Source organism: Bos mutus, chromosome 2, assembly GCF_027580195.1.
Source record: "Bos mutus isolate GX-2022 chromosome 2, NWIPB_WYAK_1.1, whole genome shotgun sequence".
NCBI lineage: Eukaryota > Metazoa > Chordata > Mammalia > Artiodactyla > Bovidae > Bos > Bos mutus.
In genome coordinates, this window is record NC_091618.1 from 120,624,151 (window position 1) to 120,647,257 (window position 23,107).

At 38.1% G+C, this 23,107-nt stretch overlaps 1 long non-coding RNA gene across 4 annotated transcripts in view; it reads left to right on the top strand.

Moving 5' to 3' along the window:
- LOC138990413 (uncharacterized) overlaps positions 1 to 23,107 on the top strand; it is a 236,290-nt gene that overhangs the window by 158,752 nt on the left and 54,431 nt on the right. For 3 of the 4 annotated variants that reach the window (XR_011466505.1, XR_011466507.1, XR_011466504.1), the window contains 2 exons: positions 19,388 to 19,499; positions 22,252 to 22,400. This is a non-coding gene — a long non-coding RNA (uncharacterized lncRNA). The remainder of the gene's footprint in view (positions 1 to 19,387; positions 19,500 to 22,251; positions 22,401 to 23,107) is intronic. The other variant, XR_011466508.1, reaches the window with a different exon arrangement.

The following is a 23,107-nucleotide window of genomic DNA, read 5'->3' on the forward strand; positions in this document are numbered from 1 at the left end:
CAAGAATACTGGAGCGCATTGCCATGCCCTCCTCCATTAAGTTTCTCTATTTGAGCCTTTAGTTACAGTCACATTAAATACAAAATAAAAAAGGAAACATGTATACCTAATGCTGATTCCTGTTGATGTATGGTAGAACCCATCACAATATAATTAAATAAATACATATGTATAAACAAAAATATGAAATAACTGCCTCAACATTATTTTATCTAGTAGGAGGGCAAGTTCTTTGCTATCAGTGGTCAAATTCTTCTACACTTTTCTCCCTTCTAATGTGCTTTGGCATCTCCTGAATTTTAACACACAATTTTTATTAAAAAAAAAAAAAAAAAACTCTGGCTTCACTGTCTTATCTTTTGGTGACTGTAAGACAGGGCAGGGAAATGTCTAACTGTGATAAAGGACCAGTGAAATTACACATGAGAAACAAAGAGCACTTGAGCGATGCCAGTTATGAGAACTGGTATTTGACAGCTCAGTGTGTCGTGCAGCATCAATGCACAGATCAGGTATTTGCTTGTAGGAAAATTCCTGAAAGTAGCAGAGTGGGGGAATTTGTATTTTTCAGCATTGACTATGCTTTTGGTTTACAGCAACTATAAAACACATTTCCCATGTTTCCTAATTTAGGTATTTAGTTTCACATGGGTAAACACACACAAAACTTTTTTGTGTTAGTTGATTTTCTCATACAGAATTTTTTACCTTAACTACAATTTTAGTCCAATCCCAAATAAGGGCAATGCCAAAGACTATTCAAACTACTGCACAATTGTGTTCATTTAACTTGCTAGCAAGGTAATGCTCAAAATCCTTCAAGCTAGGCTTCAACAGTACATGAACTGAGAACTTCCAGATATACAAGCTGGATTTAGAAAAGGCAGAGGAAGCAGAGATCAAATTGCCAACATCTATTGGATGATAGAAAAAGAAAAAGAATTCCAGAAAAAACATCTACTTCTGCTCCATTGAAAAAGCCTTTGACTGTGTGGACCACAACAAACTGTGGACAGTTCCGAAAGAGATGGGAATACCAGACCACCTTACCTGTGTCCTGAGAAACGTGTGTGCAGGACAAGAAGCATAGATAGAACCATAAATGAAACAATGCACTGGTTCACAATTGGGAAAGGAGTACGTCAAGGCTGTATATTATCACCCTGCTTATTTAACTTATATGCAGAGTACATTGTGTGAAATGACATGCTGAATAAATCACAGGCTATAATCAAGATTGCTGGGAGAAATATCAGTAACCTCATATATGCAGTTGATACCACCCTAATGGCAGAAAGTGAAGAGGAACTAAAAAGCCTCTTGATGAAAGTGAAGGAGGAGAGTGAAAAAGTTGGCTTAAAACTCAGCAATCAAAAAACTAAGATCATGGCATCCAGTCTTATCACTTCATGATGGGGGAAAAAAATGGAAACAGTGACAGACTTTATTTTCTAGGCTCCAAAATTACTGCAGATGGTGACTGCAATCATGAAATTAAGACACCTGTTCTTTGGAAGAAAAGCTATGACAAACCTAGACGGCATTCAAAAGCAAAGACATTACTTTGCCAACAAAGGTCTGTCTAGTCAAGGTTATGGTTCTTCCAGAAGTCATGTACGGATGTGAGAGTTGGACCATAAAGAAAGCTGAGCACCGAAGAATCGGTGTTTTTGAATTGTGGTGCTGAAAAAGACTCTTGAGAGTCCCTTGGACTACAAGGAGATCAAATCAGTCAATCCTAAAGGAGATCAACCCTGAATACTCATTGAAAGGACTGATGCCGAAGCTCCAATACTTTGGCCACCTGATGCAAAGAGCTTACTTGTTAGAAAAGACCCTGATGCTGAGGAAGATTGAGGAAAGGAGGAAAAGGGAGTGACACAGTATGAAATGATTTGATGGCATTATCGACTCAATGCACATGAGTTTGAGCAAACTCCAGGAGACAGTGAAGGACAGGAAAGCATGGTGTGCTGCAGTTCATGGGGTCGCAAAGAGTCAGATATGAACTGAGCAACTGAACAATAACAACATATATGATGAAATGAAATAATACATAACTAATATTTTATCCAATTTTAGAGCATAACAAGAGTATGTTTTCCTATTCTTATAGAAATGAATATAGGCTTAGAGAATATGGATACTCATATTAAGACTAAAATGTAAATTATAAAAATATCTGGCTTCCCAGGTAGCTCAGCTGGTAAAGAATCTGCCTGAAAGGCAGGAGACCCCAGTTTGATTCCTGGGTTGAGAAGTTCCTCTGGAGAAGGGATAGGCTACCCACTCTAGTGTTCTATGTCTTCCCTGGTAGCTCAGACAGGAGAGAATCCACTTGCAATGTGGGAGACCTGGGTTCAATCCCTAGGTTGGGAAGATACCTGTATATGGGCGTGGCAACCCACACCAGTATTCTCCCCATGAAGAAAGGAGTCTGGCAGGCTACAGTCCTTGAGGTCATAAAGAGTCCACCACGACTGAGCGACTGAGCAGTCTAATAGATGTTATTTCTTTTGAATGGAGTTTGTCATGGTACATATTCTCTGTCATGTATATCCCTTTCTTTATTTGTCTACTAACATTTTCCCCAGAAAATAGAATATTGTTCAGTGGTATCACTCTGTAGATGAACACACAGAAGATTTCCCTGTCTTTCTCTTCATACCTTGTTGCCACAGCTTCTCTTTTATTTTTATTTATTTATAAACTTATTTGTTTGGCTGTGCCTGTCTTAGTTGGGCAATCAGGATCTTTTTTTTAACTGTGGCCTGTGGGATGATCTAGTTCCCTGACTAGGGATCAACCCTGGGCCCCTGCATTGGGAGCATGGAGTCCTAGCTACTGGGCCACTGGGAAGCTCCCTGTCTTTTATTTTTGGCACGCTCTCCTCTCTCATTCACACATATTTATATTTCCATATTTATATGTATTTTAAAAATATATATCCCACCTATCTATTCTTATTTGTAAATCTTATTCAGGAAGGACTCATAAGATTATAAGGCTCATATTAATCATAATAAAGAGGATTCTGAAAGAAGGCTTCCAGCCACATTGTTGAATCTTTGCCTCTTTATTTTTCCATTAAAGACAATATTTAGAAAACGTACAGAATGAAATCTCTTCTAAACTGTTGCTTCCTAAAGTGAAGCTATTTTATAGTTCATTTTCTCCCCCTCTCCCCAGTTTTTTTTTTTTTTTGAGAAATAATTGAAATAATTACTATATAAGTTTAAGGCATACAGCATGGCAGTTTGATTTACATATATTGTAAAATAATTACCACCATAGGTTCAGCTAACATCCATCTTCCCATATAGATAGAAAGAACTCGAAAGATATTCTTGTGATGAGAGCTCTTAGGATTTGTTTAGTCTCTTAATAACTTACAGCAGTGTTAACTACAACCATCCTGCTGTACATTCCATCCACAGTCCTTCTTTATCTGGTAGCTGGGAGTTTGTACCTTTTGACCACCTTTCTCCAGTTCCTCCTTTCCCCACCATCTGCCTCTAGAAACCACAGGGCTGAACTCTATTTCTATGAGGATTGTTTTTGTTACTGCTTTTTTAATTCTACATAGAGGTGAGATCATACAGTATTTGTCTTTGTCTGACTTATTTCATTTAGCATAATATCCTCAAAGTCACCCATGTTGTTGCAGATTCTCCCTTTGCAATATCGTGTTTGGTGCATTATTTCTGGGCACTTAACCTCTCACTCAGCTTCAACAAGAACCTCTTTCTTTACTGAGAGTAACAAAGCCAGGAGAGAAAGCCAGTTTTCAAAAAGCTTCAGTGACCACAAGTAGGAAAATTGAAAAAATACATATTTATCCTCAGTCTATCTAAAGCATATAATATATTGCAATTTGCCTTCCTAAGTATAATATTGTCAGATTTATTCAATTTGCTTAACTTGTGACTGCATGCTATAGCCTTGCCAGAAAATTTCTGGGACATCCTACTTTTTCCTGTTCTTGCTAATGAGACAGGAGCCCCAGACAGGACACTGCTTTGACACAGCTCATGCCCTGACTCAGGGGTGATGGGCCTAACCAGAATAAGGACAGAAGTGCTTCCCAGGACCTTCATCATTAGTACTTTATAATCATAGTCTGTAGGAATTTACAGATCAGCAATCAAAAAGTCCAATCTTGAGACGTTATTTTAATAATATGAGTTAGTTATAAAGCCATAATGTTGTATAAATTAAATTATAATAACACAGTTCACTACTTTTATTTCCTAATTGAATGTAAAGTGATCCAAAATGATATATAGAAATAATTAAACTTTTAAAAGTGATAAATTAGTGAAATTAACTTGTTAATTATTGTGAGACATTGAAATATTAGTACTCTCCAATCAGATAGGAAAAATATGGGAGAAATTAAGTGATTATATCTCTTCTTATTTTTCTCCTATATCACATCTCTTCTGAATTCTCTAAGAGTTCTAAGATATGTGTTTAAAATTTCTGAAATAAACTTTGATTTTTCATTCAAATCAGTTAAATATGCTTTCTTTAAAGCATATTTAAAGAAAGCACAAAATATATATCTTAGGTTGCATTTGAGGTGTCATTTAAAAAATACCTTAAATTCTTAACATCCTATAAAAGGAAAAATGGACATTGTTGTATATTATTATTAGGTAGTAAATTGGTAGAGCCTCTGTAAGGAACAATTTGGCAACATACATTAAAATTTTTAAAGTGTGTAATATTTGATCTATAAGTTCCATTTCTAGATATTTATCCTCTGTACATACAGATTCATATGCAAAATGCTGCATGTACCATGATATGGCTTTGCTGATGGCTCAAAGAACAACAAAGAATGATGACAAAGAATCTGCCTGCAGTGAAGAAGACCCGGTTCAGTCTCTGGGTGGGGAAGATCCCCTGGAGAAGGGAATGACAACCCACTCCAAGATTCTTGCCTGGAGAATCCTATGGACAGAGGAGCCCAGAGGGCTACAGTCCATGGGTTTGCAAAATTTGGACATGACTGAGTGACTAATACTTCTACCATGATATGCACTGGAGCATTTGTACAATAATGATGATTAGAAACAAGCCAAGTCTTTAATAGAGAACTGGTAAAAAGGTTTTGCTACATTCATTATGTGGGATGACAAAGAAGTATTAAAATAGTACATGAAATAAAATGAAGAAGCCATTAAAGTCATAATAATGCTTATCATTTGTTTAACAATTAATTTGTATGAATTCATTTAATCCTTATAATATCCCTATGATGTTTATACTGTTATTTACAGATTAAAAAAAAAAAAACAAACTGAAGTGTGGAAAAGTTTCCTTTAATGACCAAGATAGAATGTAGTGTGACTACTATACAAACCCAGCCAATTCTATACTGTTATACTACATAAACAATTATAAAAGTATATAGAGTGTGCACCCTTTTGTAAGAGAAATACATATTTAGAAAGGAAGGAAAGAAGGGAAAGGAGAGAATCTACAGCCTTCATTTATCTAAAGAATATGATTCTTTACAAATACTTTTTTATAATATTATTTGTTAATGCACATAATAATTTGTTATATATTAGAAACTAAATATTTTTCAATGAAGGTAAAGGTTTTATACATCATACATTGCAGTGTATGTGCTGCAGTATGTAATAGACAGCTTTAGCAACATGTAGCTCTCAAATATTTGATATATGGCTATTCCAAATTGAAATATGCTATAAATATGAAATATTCATCAGATTTTGAAGGTTTAGCACCAAAAAATATAAAATATCTTATTAATAACTTCATTGATTATGTTATGAAGTAACATTTTAATTAAACTAGGTTAAATAAAATATATTCTTAAAATAAAATTTATCTTTTAAAAACTTTATAATATAACCATTAGATAATTTTGTTACTGTAGGTCATTCACCTAGAGCCAGACATCCTGGAATGTGAAGTCAAGTGGTCCTTAGAAAGCATCACAGCAAACAAAGCTCGTGGAGGTGATGGAATTCCAGCTGAGCTATTTCAAATCCAGAAAGATGATGCTGTGAAAGTGCTGCACTCAATATGCCAGTAAATTTGGAAAACTCAGCAGTGGCCACAGGACTGGAAAAGGGCAGTTTTCATTCTAATCCCAAAGAAAGGCAATGCCAAAGAATGCTCAAACTACTGCACAATTGCACTCATCTCACACACTAGTAAAGTAATGCTCAAAATTCTCCAAGCCAGGCTTCTGCAATACGTGAACCGTGAACTTCCAGATGTTCAAGCTGGTTTTAGAAAAGGCAGAGGAACCAGAGATCAAATTGCCAACATCTGCTGGATCATGGAAAAAGCAAGAGAGTTCCAGAAAAACATCTATTTCTGCTTAATTGACTATGCCAAAGCCTTTGACTGTGTGGATCACAATAAAATATAGACAATTCTAAAAGAGATGGGAATACCAGACCACCCGACCTGCCTTTTGAGAAACCTATATGCAGGTCAGGAAGCAATAGTTAGAACTGGACATGAAACAACAGGCCGGTTCCAAATAGGAAAAGCAGCACATCAAGGCTGTATATTGTTGTCCTGCTTATTTAACTTATATGCAGAGTACATCATGAGAAACGCTGGACTGAAAGAAACACAAGCTGGAATCAAGATTGCCAGGAGAAATATCAATAACCTCAGATATGCAGATGACACCACCCTTATGGCAGAAAGTGAAGAGGAACTCAAAAGCCTCTTGATGAAAGTGAAAGAGGAGAGTGAAAAAGTTGGCTTAAAGCTCAACATTCAGAAAATGAAGATCATGGCATCCGATCCCATCACTTCATGGGAAATAGATGGGGAAACAGTGGAAACAGTGTCAGACTTTATTTTGGGGGGCTCCAAAGTCACTGCAGATGGTGAATGCAGCCATTAAATTAAAAGATGCTTACTCCTTGGAAGAAAAGTTATGACCAACCTAGACAGCCAAAGGACTTCCCTGGTCGCTCAGAGGTTATAGCATCTGACTAGAATGCAGGAGACCCGGGTTCGATCCTTGGGTCGGGAAGATCCCCTGGAGAAGGAAATGGTAACCCACTCCAGTACTCTTGACTGGAGAATCCCATGGAGGGAGGAGCCTGGTAGGCTACAGTCCATGGGGTTGCAAAGAGTCGGACATGACTGAGCGACTTCACTTTCACTTTCAGACAGCATATTAAAAAGCAGAGACATTACTTTGCCAGCAAAGGTCCATCTAGTCAAGGCTCTGGTTTTTCCAGTGGTCATATATGGATGTGAGAGTTGGACTATAGAGAAAGCTGAGTGCCAAAGAATTGATGCTTTTGAACTGTGGTGTTGGAGAAGACTTGAGAGTCCCTTGGAAAGCAAGGAGATCCAACCAGTCCATCCTAAAGGAAATCAGTCCTGGGTGCTCATTGGAAGGACTGATGCTGAGGCTGAAACTCAATACTTTGGCCACCTCATGCGAAGAGTTGACTCATTGGAAAAGACCCTGATGCTGGGAGGGATTTGGGGCAAGAGGAGAAGGGGACGACAGAGGATGAGATGGCTAGATGGCATCACCGACTCGATGCACATGAGTTTGGGTAAACTCCGGAAGTTGGTGATGGACAGGGAGGCCTGGTGTGCTGCGATTCATGGGGTCGCAAAGAGTCAAACACGACTGAGCGACTTAACTGAACTGAACTGAGTTCTATTTCTATTAAATACCAGTAATCAAATACAATCAAGTTTTATTGTACTTCACTTACTTCCCCTCCAGCATTATTTCTCTAGCACAATGATAATCAACTCTGGTACATTAGAATCACCTGAGAAACTTTAAAATGCACCTGGGCACCCCCCCCCCGCCTCCTTAGGGGTTCAGGATTAGCTATTCTGGGCTGGGGTGCCGGCATCCTCACCCTTTTTAAGATTTGCATTCTAATATGAAACCAAGGTAAGGAACTACTGCTTTAACCCTCTGTGCCTATAGAGTATACAAGGGACTTAATTTTTTTCAAGTAATGCTTGAAAAGTTAAAGTTTGCATTTTCTTAACTAGGTAGGGATTTTTATTTTTTTGAACATGTCAAAGTATAGGAGATTTTCAAGTAAAGAAATATTCAGAAATGTTCTTGAGTCTTGGTTAATTACATTTGTTTAATCATTGGTAAAACAAAGAGGCCTGATCCATATCACTGTTTGTTCTACAAACTTTCCTAAGGAAAACTAAATGTTTTTAAAGCCCTTCATTTTTTTTTAATGTGTATAGTTTAACTTTTATTTTACTGAAGTATAGTTGAAATATACTGAAACATAGCACAGTGATTCAGTTATACATACACATGTGTTTATCCTTTTTTATTTTCCCATTTATGTTATTACACAATATTGAGCAGAGTTCCCTGTGCTATACAGTAGATCCTTGTTGGTTATCTATTTTAAATATAGCAGTGTGTACATGTCAATACCAGACTCCTTAACTGTCACTTCCCCCATCCTTCCCCTCTGGTAACCATAAGTTTGTGAGTCTGTTTGTTCTGTAAATAAGTTTATTAATATTAATTTTTTAGATTACACATATAAGTGATATCCTATAATATTTGTCTCTCCCTCTCTTACTTACTTCACTCAGTATGACAATCTCTAGAGGTTTATCCGTGTTGCTGCAAATGACATTGTTTAATTCTTTTTTTTTTTCTAATTTTATTTTATTTTTAAACTTTACATAATTGTATTAGTTTTGCCAAATATCAAATGTAATATTTTATTGTACATATGTACCACGCCTGTTTATCCATTTCTTTGTCAATAGATATTTAGGTTTCTTCCATCTCTTGCTATTCTAAATAGTGCTGCAATGAACATTGGCATATATGTGTCCTTTCAGACTATGCTTTTCTCCAAGTATATGCCCAGGAGGGCTTCCCTGGTGACTCACACAGTAAAGACTCTGCCTTCAGTGCAGGAGACCTGGATTTGATCCCTGGTTGGGAAGATCCCCTGGAGAAGGGAATGGCTACCCACTCCAGTATTCTTGCCTGAAGAATTCCATGGACAGAGGAGCCTGGTGGGATACAGTCCATGGGGTTGCAAAGAGTCAGACACAACTGAGCAACTAACACTTTTACTTTCTTTCACTGTATGCCCAGGAATGGGACTGCAGGATCATATGATAGCTCTATTTTTAGATTGTTAAGGAACTTCCATGCTATTGTCCAAAGTGGTTATACAAATTTACATTCCCACTGACAGTGCAGGAGGGTAAAGCACTTTAAACAGAGCAAATAAAAGTTGCAAACCTGTTTGTATTGTGACCATGAAAACAAAATGTGACCAACAGTGTTGCGTCAAAGATTGCTGCTGCTGCTGCTGCTAAGTTGCTTCAGTCGTGTCCGACTCTGTGCGACCCCATAGATGGCAGCCCACCAGGCTCCCCTGTCCCTGGGATTCTCCAGGCAAGAACACTGAGGTAGGTTGCCATTTCCTTCTCCAGGGTCAAAGATTATGTCTTTACAAATCACAGAACAGAGTTTTCTGTCCCCTAACATTCTCAGTGTCATATAAACAGACTCTGGTAAACGTACTAAATAGAATTTTTTGTACCCTTCTGGATAAACCTGAGTTTTATAAGTGCCACTGAAAGACGATTCTTTATCATGCATCAATGGGACCAGTATTCAGCCTCTCAGTTTTTATATTATTTTCACAGCTGATTGCCTTTTCTGCCACGGTGTTCTGCTCCATATTTTGACTCCCACTGCTTATTGGGTTGTGGTGATGAAACCCTGCTGATTGAAAAAAGAAACTGAAGGAAAATTAAATTGTGACTTTAAAAAAAATCTATTTTCAGGGAGAGAGAAATTACTTACAAGATCTTGGATTTTTTTTCCTGGCCTCTTTGGTATTAGCTACATAATTGTTTTCTGTTTGTAATATACCAGAACCTGAACCTTTATACTAGAACTAAGACTCAAAGTTTTATTAGTATTCAAGCTGTTCGAAAGTAACCTTCAGAATGATTGTGTGTGTGCACATGTGCGTGTGTGTGTGCACTCATTTGTGCCTGACTCTTTGCAACGCCATGGACTGTAGCCTGCCAGACGCCTCTGTCCACCGGATTGTCGAGGCAAGAATACTGGAGTGGTTTGCCATTTCCTACTCCAGGGGATCTTCCTGACCCAGGGATCGAAACTGTGTCTCTTGCAGCTGGGTTCTTTCCCAGCTGAGCCACTGGAGAAGTTGTCAGTATGATTATTTTTTCCCAAATTTCTGAAATTCTTTTTCGAATTGGCTATATTGACAAGCTAGAATATAAATTCCTTGATGCCAGGCACCTATCTATTTACCTTGTTCAGTGCATCTCCCAAGAGTCCAGTAAGAATAACTATCACATGCATTTTTAAATAAAAGAAAAACGAAAAATTTGTGATGGAGTATTTCAAGGTACAATATAACCCCATTATGATAAAATTTTTCAAGAATGGAGTAAAGTTGTAATTTAACCACTGAATTTTGCACCTTCACCATTTCTGAAACCTTGTTAAATGTTGTAGAGAGAACTCCTACCAGAAGTACAAAACCCTTAACAAAATGATCCTAATGATTCTGAGAATTTTTCAGGCCTCTCTCTAATCTGTCATTAATATATTTTAAAGATGTGCTTAAAAGTTAATAAAACTACCAGCAAATAAAAATTCATACATATATTAACTTTAAAACAATCTAAAATTAATCTCTATCAATTGTGCGATATTTAATTTTTCAAGAGCCCAAATATTCTGGAAATATGATTCTACTAGATTATCCCTAGGAAATATTGTTATGCAGACAAGTTCTGCACAATAGGATTATGTTATGCAGCATCCTGTTAAATGGCAACAAAATATAAAAGTCATAAACTCATTTGCCAGGATTCTAAATGAATTCTCTTTGAATCATGGTTGTTCTGTTAGGTTGGTGCAAAAGTAATAGCCGTTTTGCATTGTTGAACTATGCTGTTTGATATTAGAATACATTCTTAAATGTGATTATGCTCTATATCATTTTAATGTGCACTTCTCACTTTATGTTTTTTGTTAATAACTTATTCCTTGATGTTTATTTTATGTTTATTTTAGACTATAGAAATGATGGTAGCCAAAAAGTATATTCATATGATTTTTTTTATTCGAGTTCAAAATGAGTTGTAAAGCAGCAGATAACTTGCAACATCAACAATGCATTTGGCCCAGGAATTGCTAACGAACATACAGTGCAGTGGTGGCTCAAGAAGTTTTGCAAAGGAGACGAGAGCCTTGAAAATGAGGAGCTCAGTGGCCAGCTATCAGAAGTTGACAACAATCAGTTGAGAGCAATCATTGAAGCTAATCCTCTTACAACTATGTGAGAAGTTACGAAAGAACTCAATGTCGAACATTCTATGATCCTTTGGCATTTGAAGCAAATTGGAAAGGTAAAAAATCTTGATAAGTGAGTGCCTCATGAGCTGACTGAAAATCAAGAAGCTGGTCATTCTGACATGTCATCTTCTCTTACTGTATACAACAACAATGAACCATTTCTCCATCAGATTGTGACATGCGATGAAAAGTGGATTTTATACAACAACCAGCAATGACCAGCTCAGTGGTTGGACCGAGGAGAAGCTCCAAAGCACTTTCCAAAGCCAACGTTGCACCATAAAAGGTCATGGTCACTGGTGGTGTGCTGCCCATCTCATCCACTAGAGCTTTCTGAATCCCAGCGAAACCATTACATTTGAGAAGTATGCTCAGCAAATTGATGACATGCGCCGAAAACTACAGTGTGTGCAGCCGGCATTGGTCAACAGAAAGGGCCCAATTCTTCATCATGACAACACCCAAGCACACCTCACACAGCGAGCACTTCAGTAGTTGAACAAATTGGGCTGAGAAGTTTTGCCTCATCCACCATATTTACCTGACCTCTGGCCAACTGACCACCACTACTTCAAGCATCTTGACAACTTTTTGCATGGAAAACGCTTCTGCAAACAGCAGAAGACAGAAAATGCATTCCAAGAGTTCATGGAATCCCAAAGCATGTATTTTTATGCTACAGGAATAAACTTATTTCTCATTGGCAAAAATGTGTTGATTGTAATGGTTCCTATTTTGATTAATAAAGATATCTTTGAGCCTAGTTATAATGATTTAAAATTTATGGTCTGAAACCACAGAAAAGGCAATGGCACCCCACTCCAGTACTCTTGCCTGGAAGATCCCATGGACGGAGGAGCCTGGAAGGCTGCAGTCCATGGGGTCACTGAGGGTTGGACATGACTGAGTGACTTCACTTTCACTTTTCACTTTCATGCATTGGAGAAGGAAATGGCAACCCACTCCAGTGTTCTTGCCTGGAGAATCCCAGGGACGGGGGAGCCTGGTGGGCTGCCATCTATGGGGTCTCACAGAGTCGGACATGACTGAAGTGACTTAGCAGTAGCAATAGTTACTAGCTGTATGGCTATATGGTTACATAACTTCTCTGCATCTCAGACCCCTCCTTAATAAAATAGGAAAAGTAATGATACACAGTGTTGTAGGGATGTGGTAAGAAATGACTTAGGTAACAGCTATAAAGCAGTTCATATATAGCCTTGATGAAAGTGAAAGAGGAGAGTGAAAAAGTTGGCTTAAAGCTCAACATTCAGAAAACAAAGATCATGGCATCTGGTTCCATCACTTCATGGCGAATAGATGGAGGAACAGTGGACACAGTAGCAGGCTTTATTTTTGGGGCTCCAAAATTACTGCAGATGGTAACTGCAGCCATGGAATTAAAAGATGCTTACTCCTTGGAAGAAAAATTATAACCAACATAGACAGCATATTAAAAAGCAGAGATATTACTTTGCCAACAAAGGTCCATCTCGTCAAGGCTATGGTTTTTCCAGTAGTCATGTATGGATGTGAGAGTTGGACTATAAAGAAAGCTGAGCATCGAAGAATTGATGCTTTTGAACTGTGGTGTTGGAGAAGACTCTTGAGAGTCCTTTGGACTGCAAGGAGATCCAACCAGTCCATCCTAAAGGAAATCACTTCTGAATATTCATTGAAAGGACTGATGTTGAAGCTGAAATTCTAATACTTTGGCCACCTGATGTGAAGAGCTGACTCCTTAGAAAAGACCCTGATGCTGGGAAAGGTTGAGGTGGGAGGAGAAGGGGGCGACAGAGGATGAGATGGTTCGATGGGATCACCAACTCTTAAGTAGAGATGAGTTTGAGTAAACTCTGGGAGCTGGTGATGGACAGGGAGGCCTGGCATGCTGCAGTCAGTCCATGGTATCTCAAAGAGTTGGACATGACTGAGCAACTGAACTGAACTTATATAGCCAATATTCAATTTAATATAATATTCACTATCAATATTATTGGTTACATGACCATATGAAGTTATATAACTGTTTGTGCAAGCAGAACTGTGCACTACCCTTCACAAGAGTAGAAAGTCCAGCTTTAGTCATTAATTTCTTCAGCTAAAAAATCACATTAGTACAGCAGGGCTAACTTGTTTTTTGTTCTCTGAAGTGATTGCTGCTTAATTACTGAGGGCATAGAGTTAATGGGCTGATATACAAATGCAAATCCTAATATTCTTAGTTAACAACAAAAAAGTCTGTATGAATCTAGTGTTTATATCATCATAGTAGTCAAGATTTATAAAAATTTACTCTCTTCTAGACACTCCATATGGGTAATTTCATTTAATCTTCACAATAACTCAATGATAGAAGTATACTATTATTTTTCCTTTTATGGGTCAAAGATCTGAAGACTAGAGAAGTTATATAAACTTGCCCCAAGGCCTGAAGTTTACCAGTATGAAATATTAATTAGAACTGAAAGTTAATCACAGAAAATCATACATTACATTATAGTGTAACATACAGTATTTCTAAATGTATAATATATATGTTACAGGATTTAAAATAATTTACATAGTTATTTAAATATGTATTTTAAGATTTTGACTTAAATCAGTGTTCTTAAAATATTTTCACATGGGATGTGGCTAACTTAGTTAGCCCAAGGGGCGACTGTGTACCTAGGCCTCGTGTGTCTTGTGATGGTGTTCAGGCACACCTATTAAGACCCTTTGAAGTGAAACTCCTAGGATGTTAGTATGAAATAGCTTGTTTGATCACTAAAATGGATCCTCATATACTGAATTTTTGTGTTTTTATGGCGTTTTTTCATTGATGGCACCTACCTATCATTTTAAACAGTAAATATTAACTGTATTTGGGATTGTGGATTCTTTAATTTCCTTTTTTTCCTTGAACCTATCACACACAGTTCTGGGCTTTATATATAAGTCTTTTAAAGCATTATACCTGAAGAGGTTGATGGAAATATGGGTGCAATGGTGTTTGTAATGAAATGAGTCATATGCTTTCAGAATAGTAGAAAGGTCAAATTGATGAACCATCTGATACCACCTGTTACTGTTGTAAAAACACCAGCTGTAAACAAGAAATATGGACATATAGTGAAAATTGTTTTATATTTGGATTTTAGTGGGTTGAAAATGAACATAAATTCTTCCATGATGGTATGGGGAGGTTGGGAGGGAGGAGGGTTCAGGATGGGGAGCATGTGATTTTTTTTTAAATATTTAATAAACAAACAAACAAACAAAAAAAAATAGAATAAGCATGTTTAGGGACATTCACAGTGGTGGCAAGGAAGCATTCTATCTGAAACATCAATTTTGAAATGTACAAGGACTACTACGGGAAATGTTGAGCTTTTTAAAACAAAGCAGGAAGGCATTGGATAGACAGAAACATCAACGCAGGGTGGTAGATGAAACTGCAAAAGTTGCAGAAGTCTTGTTTACAGTGTGTTCAACGTCAAAGTTAGAGTTATTCGAGTTATTGATGAGACACCCATTACTGTTTGGCTGCCATACAGTGCAAATAATGCTCTCTGGAACAAAGCAAAGGAAAAAAATCCTGTGGAGCAACTCTGTCAAATGTAATAATTTATCAAACAATGACAGAGGTAGTCCAAATATGGGGCTCCATTTGTTGTGTTGATTACAAAAGAGTCCATAATACTCCCCGGAGTCTCTAAGACGAATTCTCTGATATAGCCACTCAGCTGATCTTTTGGTGTTTGTGAAACGTAATTTGGATAAAGCAGTCCAAGAAGAAATATTGTTTGGCCATTCTTTATTAACTCTTAGAACTGGGAAAGAAATTTTAAAATTATTGATAACTTCAAGGTGAACAATAGCACACAAGTGATGTACTGGGTTATGCATAGATGGTGCTAAGGCAGTGGTACCTAATGAGAACAACTTGTTCCATATGTTTAAGGTGCTGTTCTGAAAATAAGATCTACTAGCTATGTCGTGCATCCCAGAAGCTCTCCCTACCAGAGATGTTTTTAAAATTTAAGGGAAAGAACCAAATGAAGCTATAATGATTGTCAATTGTGCTAAGGACAGACAAAGTGAATGCTCTATTTTTGTCTCAGCTGTGAGAAAGTATTAGCAATGATGACAAACAATTACTGTTTTCTGTGATAATTTGGAGAAAAATTTCATGTCTTTCATGATAAGATCTACACAGTGAGTAGGAACATATGCATAATTTAGATTGACTTTGCAGATCAGCACGTCAGTGATATATTTTCTCTCCTTTGAATAGACTAAATTTATTCTTTCAAGGTAAACAAAATTTATTATTATTCGACATGAAATCAGTACTGAATGTGACAGTTGCAGATCTGGATCTGGAACACATACCTTGGTTGGAGTTGTTGTTGTTGCTCAGTTGCTATGTCGTGCCCACCTCTTTGTGACCCCATGGACTGCAGCACACCAGGATCCTTTGTCTTTCACATTTTCCCAGAATTTGCTCAGATTCATATCTGTTGAGTCAGTGATGCCATCCAACCATCTCATCTTCTGCTGCCCTTTCTCCTTTTACCTTCAATCTTTCTCAGAATTAGGGTCTTTTCCAATGTGTTGGCTGTTCGCATAGGTGGCCAAAGTATTGGAGCTTCAGCTTCAGCATCAGTCCTTCCAATGAATATTCAGGGTTGATTTCCTTTAGGATGGACTACTTTGATCTCCTTGCAGTCCCAGGACTCTTAAGAGTCTTCTCCAGCACCACAGTTCAAAAGCATCAATTCTTTGGTACTCAGCCTTCTTTCTGGTCTAACTCTCACGTCTGTACATAACTACTAGTTGGAGTAAGCTAAATTATTATATTAATCTGAATAACCTTGTAAACATTCATTAAAAGCAGTCACTGAAAATATTCTGAAAATTATGAAATAGTCTTTTGATAAATAGCTCCATAAACACTTGTCCATGGAAAATGACTGGTAAGTAAGTAAATCCACAGTTTCACAACCATGACATATTCTGTTAACATACATTCTGCAAATGGTTCTTTCTAAAAGCGTGCTGACCTAAAGTTACTTATGAAATTTTATTGCACTATGATCTATGAAAATGGCTTATATTGGTCTGTTATACTTGTATTGGTTGTTTTGAGGTTATTACATATGATCATTTTTTGGTAAATTTTTCAAAGACAGTTGAAAAATGGAGACTCCCTCCTTATAAGGTACAGAACTCATGATATAACTGTTAAATAAACTTTAGGAATGGTATCATTCATGTCCTCTATAACCTTAATCATTTTTATCTGATGTTCTTTAAAAAAAAAACCTGTGAGCTAAAGTTTCCCATTACTTTTCTGTGTTTTTTCTTTAGTTTTACTTCATAAATACTTTGATACTAAATTATTCAGCATTTTATGATTACAGCAATTATACTGTCATATTAGGCTTTGGTTGTCTTTAAAGCAAGTTGAACTGCTAAATAAATAAATAGTAAGATTATCCAACATTTTCCTTTTATTCACTGAGTTTCATTATGTGTATCGCTTATAGATATTTTGTATGTAGCATATAGATTTTAATTTTTTGACCAAATATTGGAAATCTCTTTATTTCAGTAATATATTTATCCTATTCATCTTGTCATTTTTAGGCTGACTCTCCTTCCCACTCATTCTTTCTCTTTTACTTTAGTTTCATCTTTTAATTTTTTGCTTCCCAGTGTTTTTTGTTTATTTTCCTTTAGCTGTATTATCTAAGATTTCTTTCATTTATTTCTCTCTTGCAATTTTAATGTATAAGATTTGCATTTAGACATCTGTTAAATGCTTCTTGAAAAACTCTGTAAATGTTTATTTTCTAAGTTACTGACTTCAAAAATTAATCAGCTATGTTTCTGGTATCATGGCATCCCACCTTCTCAGACTTGTGATGCTTTTATTTCCTTCCTCCTTTAAAAAAGTTTTACTTATTATCATTCTCCCCTCAAATGTATAATTCTTATCTGCTTTTAAGCATGTTCATATCTCACCTATAAAAAGGAATCTTTTTTCCATGACTGCACATCTCTCCCTGCAACTGCATCCTCTCCTTTCCTCACTATCAAACTTCTTAAAAGATAGCTGTTGATACCAACTCCCATTTCTCACCACCTGCTGCTGCTGCTGCTGCTGCTAAGTCACTTCAGTCGTGTCCAACTCTGTGCGACCCCATAGACGGCAGCCCACCAGGCTCCCCCATCCCTGGGATTCTCCAGGGAAGAACACTGGAGTGGGTTGCCATTTCCTTCTCCAATGCATGAAAGTGAAAGTGAAGTCGCCCAGTTGTGTCTGACTCCTAGCGACCCCAGGGACTGCAGCCTACCAGGCTCCTCCGTCCATGGGATTTTCCAGGCAAGAGTACTGGAGTGGGGTGCCATTGCCTTCTCCATCTCACCTCCTGGGCTTCTACCAAATCACTCTCCCAATTTTCCTCTTTCCTCTTGGTGGCTGCTTATTTGTCTTTTTTATAAAGTTATATTCCTGTGGTTCTAGGTTCCTTATCTCCTCTTTCTAGGACATCCACGCCAAGAGTTCCAAATGACACATGCGCAGATGACTTGCAGATATATATCTCTAGTTTCAGACATTTCTGCTTGGACTCCAGATCCATGATGAAACTGCCTTCTTCATGTCTCTAGGACATGTCACAAGTACATTAAAATCAGTATCTCTACAACTGAACCCTTGACTGTCCTCCCTGAACCAACTTAGGCTCTTGTCCCCTCAGCAAAGAGAGCCTTGAGAGAACCTAGAATGAATGGGAAGAAATGAGATTGTGTCTGGGGCCCAATCACCAGCAGGCTTGGAGGTCACAGTGTTTGGATTTTACTTTGAGATGCAAAGCCATCTCAGAGTTTTAAATAGGGAAGTATTAAGATTTGTATTTTTAAGAATTCCTCTGTCAATGGAGGGGGTTGGCAAGAGCAGAACAGGAAGACCAGGTAGAAGCCTGTTGCAGAGGTTTGGGTGATTGGCAGAGGCCCGTAAGAGGAGGTAGCAGTGGAAGAGACCAAATGTGGTCAGGTTTCTGATACTCTTTCAAGGTAAATTAAACAATATGTTGATGGATTTGGCTTCCCAGGTGGTGCTAGTGGTAAAGAACACACCTGCTGATGCAGGAGACCCATGAGAAGCAGGTTTGATCCCTGGGTCAGGAAGATCTCTTGGAGGAGGGCATGGCAATGGGCTCCAGTATTCTTGCCTGGGAAATCCCACAGACAGAAGAGTCTGGCAGGCTACAGTCTATACGGTCACAAAGGGTTGGATGTGACTGAAGCATGCATGCATGTATTGATGGATTAGATTTAGAAAATAAGATAAAGAGAAGAATCCAGTACAAGTTCTGTGTTTTTGTTGTCATTTTCTGATGAAGAAAACTTGGAGAAGGGCAAAGGTGCAGAGCAACTGGAATCAGGAGTTGAGTTTAAAACGTGATGCTATGAGATGCATATTAGACATCAGCTACTTGAGTTGGCAAGGGGATTCACAAATCAAGTTCAGGGTAGAGGTCAGAACTGCAGATACAAATTTGAAAGTCATCAGCATAGGTATGAGCTTTAAAACCACTTGAGGGACCAGTGTAAATTACAGATGAGAAGCGCAAGCTCTGAGCAAAGAAAATTGGTAAAAAGAAAGAAAGAAAGAAAATTGGACTGCTTGTATGTGTGTGTGTGTGTGTGTGTGTGTGTGTGTGAGGGTGGGAAGGGATGTGTGTGTGTGTGTGTGTGTGTGTGTGAGGGTGGGAAGGGATGTGTGTGTGTGTGTGTGTGTGTGTGTGGCAGCCAGCTATGATTCATATTGGTATTGTGACAGAAAACTCGTCTTTAAGTGGAGTTTGGTCATCATTTCTTTCAGAGCCTTTCTTGATAGTCGCTAGTACTCCAGATTAGAGGCTACTTTATGATTCATAAAAGCTTCCTAGTGTCAACTGCACCCTTCCCAGTACATGACACTCCTGACTTGGAGTTTGATAAGGCTATGCATTTCTCTCCTTCCAGCTCCGATGGGGTGTTTAAGAATGAGAGCAAGTTTCTTCAGTGTTGTCAGCCCCTATCTCTCCCATGGCCTGCCCTCATCTCACCTCTCACCCCTCCAAATCAAGGCATGTCTGTGAGTACTTAATAGAGTTTATGAAAATGTATTTCTTTCTTTTCACCTACTATCCCTCATTCTGTTAAGAAGAGCATTGATGTTTTATTCTGTTTGTTTTTGTCTTTGCTATATTTAAATATAATTCCTAAAGGGAGGTTTGTGACACATTAATTTTGAAGAGACTTCATAAGCAGATGAGAGTTGTGGTTTATTAATCCTGTTTTCTAGTTAAACTCCTTAATAGATACATCCCACTTGTAAGAAAACCGAGGCATTAGATGGTAAACAACTTTCATTAAGATCACATAGCCAGTGAAGGAGACTTTGTTAGACTTTGCATGCTACAAAATCAAAGTATGTGATTAATTTATAAAAAGCATAATAGTTCTATCCCTACTCTTCAGATATTTTTCTGTTGATGTGACAGAATTTTAGTTTTCTGGATAAAGATACTAAAGAGATAGTACCAAGGTATTGTTGTTGTCTTTATGACTTAATTTATGTTACTCTAAGAAATTCACAGCCGTGTTTCAAGTCAAGACACTTAGGCTTTGTAGAGAACTTTCCATCATGAATGTATGTGACTTTCGAATTTTGAACTCTATAGAGACATAAACATTTTATCTTGATAAATACCTGCCTGAGGAACGGAAGGGTTTTTCACTTCATACGGTTGAATTCATTAGCACAGCATATACACCTTCCATGGGCAGGCTACCTGTCTCTCCAGCTTCTCTCTTTGCAGGTCTCATCCTCACACCCTGCTGTCTGGCTGTGTACTTAATCAGCAGCGTTCTCCTAGCATGCCAGACTGTCTCCTACCTCTGTGCCTTGATTCATATGTTCCCCACTTGTAATGCTCTTTGCTCTGTTGGTTCCTGCAAGAACAACACCTTCCAAGATTTAATCCAAACATCATCTGCTTAGGAAGTCTTTCCAGTCACTATTGCTCCTCCTTGTACCCTGTCAAACTCCCTTTCAAACCCTGTAAATGCCCCTAACATAACAATCATCATCTTTTACTCCACTCTTTTCTTTACATGTCCTTCTCTCACACTAGATTTTGAGCTGGTGTGTCTAATTAATATCAATGTCCCTACACTGTTCAATGTAATAGAAGATGCTTAGTAGCATTTTATTATATGCAAAGATGATATCCAGAATCTTCAGCAGCCGTACTGAATGAGAAATGACCAATCTTAACAGATATTTAAGTTATAATATTGGTGCATATCAGCTAAATATCAGCTCATCAAATTTTGCTTTATTTCCATTTCACACCTTCTTATTATTTTGATCTTTATGGATCTGGTAAGATAATATACAGCCAATAATTCTATAGCTAAGTACATAGCTTTTTTTTTCCCCCCCAAAAAAATCTGTTTTCCTAAAACAGCTATGGTCTACACTCCTACTGTGTCAAATTCAGTGACAGGATCTTATTAGATCTTCATATTAAAGCATCTGCCAAGTTATTTAAGAGAATTGCATTTTGTTTGCCTTATGAATTGTTGGTTTTGACACTCCCTATATAGTTCTACATCATATGAAGCACTGACACACCAGTTGGATCACTGAGAACAGTGAAATTATAAGCCTTTTATTGAGGGATTATTTCTACAGCAGCCAGAACTATCTTACTCCTTAGTAAATGATAAGTGAAAATCCACCATCAGTTTGTGGCCCGCATTATTACAAGGAGAGAAACCAACCTGTAAGACCAAGGCATCCATGGGTGCTTAAAGAAGGTGCTTGTTTTTGATTTAGTGATGCTCTTCTTCTGGAAACATTTAACAAGAGTTAAGCTGAAACGAAAGCAAAGAAATATATGGTATTTTCTGTGATCCCCAAAGAATGGTATATAGATATGGATTTTAGCATTGTATTATGAGACAGTGCCTTTTAGAATTTCAGCATGTAGGATCACAAATCATCCCCAAAGCTGCTTAATCTGTAGAAAGTATTTACAACAAGCTAATGCCCCCTAGAATAAAAGGGAGCATTTAATGTGGCAGACCATGATGGAGGGGAAGCAATAAAAGAGAAAGCACAGCTTGAAGTGCAGTATAACCGGGTGACTTACACCTCCCCACCGAAGGCAGCAGACTTGCAGTTACGGAACTGCTAATCTGTTCTACTGTTTTTTAATCAGATGTTGGCATTATCTGCCACTAATTGCTTTTTCATTTCCACTTGTAATTATTCCATTGCATGTTTGTAGTGAGAAGCTGAAAATGAGGCAGATCACTGAGAAAGAATTAATTGTTAATGAATAATCATCAGTAGGAAGCCAATTTCATTATCTTCAAAGAGGTAGCCAGAGATTAACCACTAGCTGTGGTTCTCCTACTTTCTGTGCATGACTGTAAAGTAATCACAAATAATCACGCCCTCCAACTTCATCAATTATTTTCTATTATGTGGATTGATACCCATTTTTGTCTTTGTTGTTTAATGATAATGGCAGTATTCATGCTGGGGAGTGCTAATTGGAAGGTGTTACATTCAGTGGGCTCTAGGCCTAATTATTAGAGCATCTTCTTCATTAGCACATGATCCTTCAAGGGTTGCATGGTGGGAGTTACTAATTTTTCCAAGTTATAAGACTATTGTAATAGGAAACTTTTGCATGTCCTTATGCCAAGTAACACACAGAAAATCTTCGTCTGGTCAAAGCTGTGTGGCTACCAACAGAGGTTTTCTGTTTAAGTAAAATAGAACGTTTTAACCTGATAGAAGTCTTTGAACACAAAGCTCATTTCTGCCCTAGGAGCTCGGTCTGCCCAGGACTGTTGATGAGCTTTCGCTTCTGCTTTGTTTCTGAACTAACACGTGTTCTTCAGAACGGCTCGCACGGCCCCATGGGATTATGACAGCTCTCAGCCGAGCTCTGCCAGCTATTAATAGAAATACTATGAGGTGAGTTTGAAAGTCAGGATGGAAGCCTCCTAATGCTTGTTGCCGCAGTGGCCAGTTGATGTCACTCCCAGACTTAGGGAGAAAGTAAACATGCAGCTTGATCGCATGTTTGCATGCGTGCTCAGTCGTGTCTGACTCTCTGTGACCCCGTGGACTGTATCCCGCCAGGCTCCTCTGTCCATTGAGTTTCCCAGGCAAGAGTACTGGAGTGGGTTGCCATTTCCTCCTAGTAGGGGATTTCCTGACCCAGAGATTGAACCCACATCTCCTGCAGCTCTCACGCTGCAGGTGGATTCTTTACTGCTGAGACACCTGGGAGCCATAGGGCTACCTAACTTGTCAAGGCTCCTTCACGTGCATTGACTCTCAATGGCCTTTCACAGAGCAGTAGAATTTGCTGCTTACAGATGTGCTATAGCCCCAGGAACTGTTGCAGAAAATCTCCTGTCCAGACTAGCATGGGTGCATTCTCCTGCCTCCCTTTCCATGGTGCACTACAGTTCTTTAATTACTGTGGCAAAATAGCTACCCTTACAATGGGAAAGAACTTCTTCAGTGCTTGCAATCACTCCCAGACAACCCAGGCCTTATTCCTAACTAGACCCACAGCTAAGGACAGCATGTATGGTGGTGCAGCAGTCTTAAGTATTGGGTGACATGTTTTTCAAACATCTCCAGGAGAGAAACTTGCAAAGAGATAGAAAAAT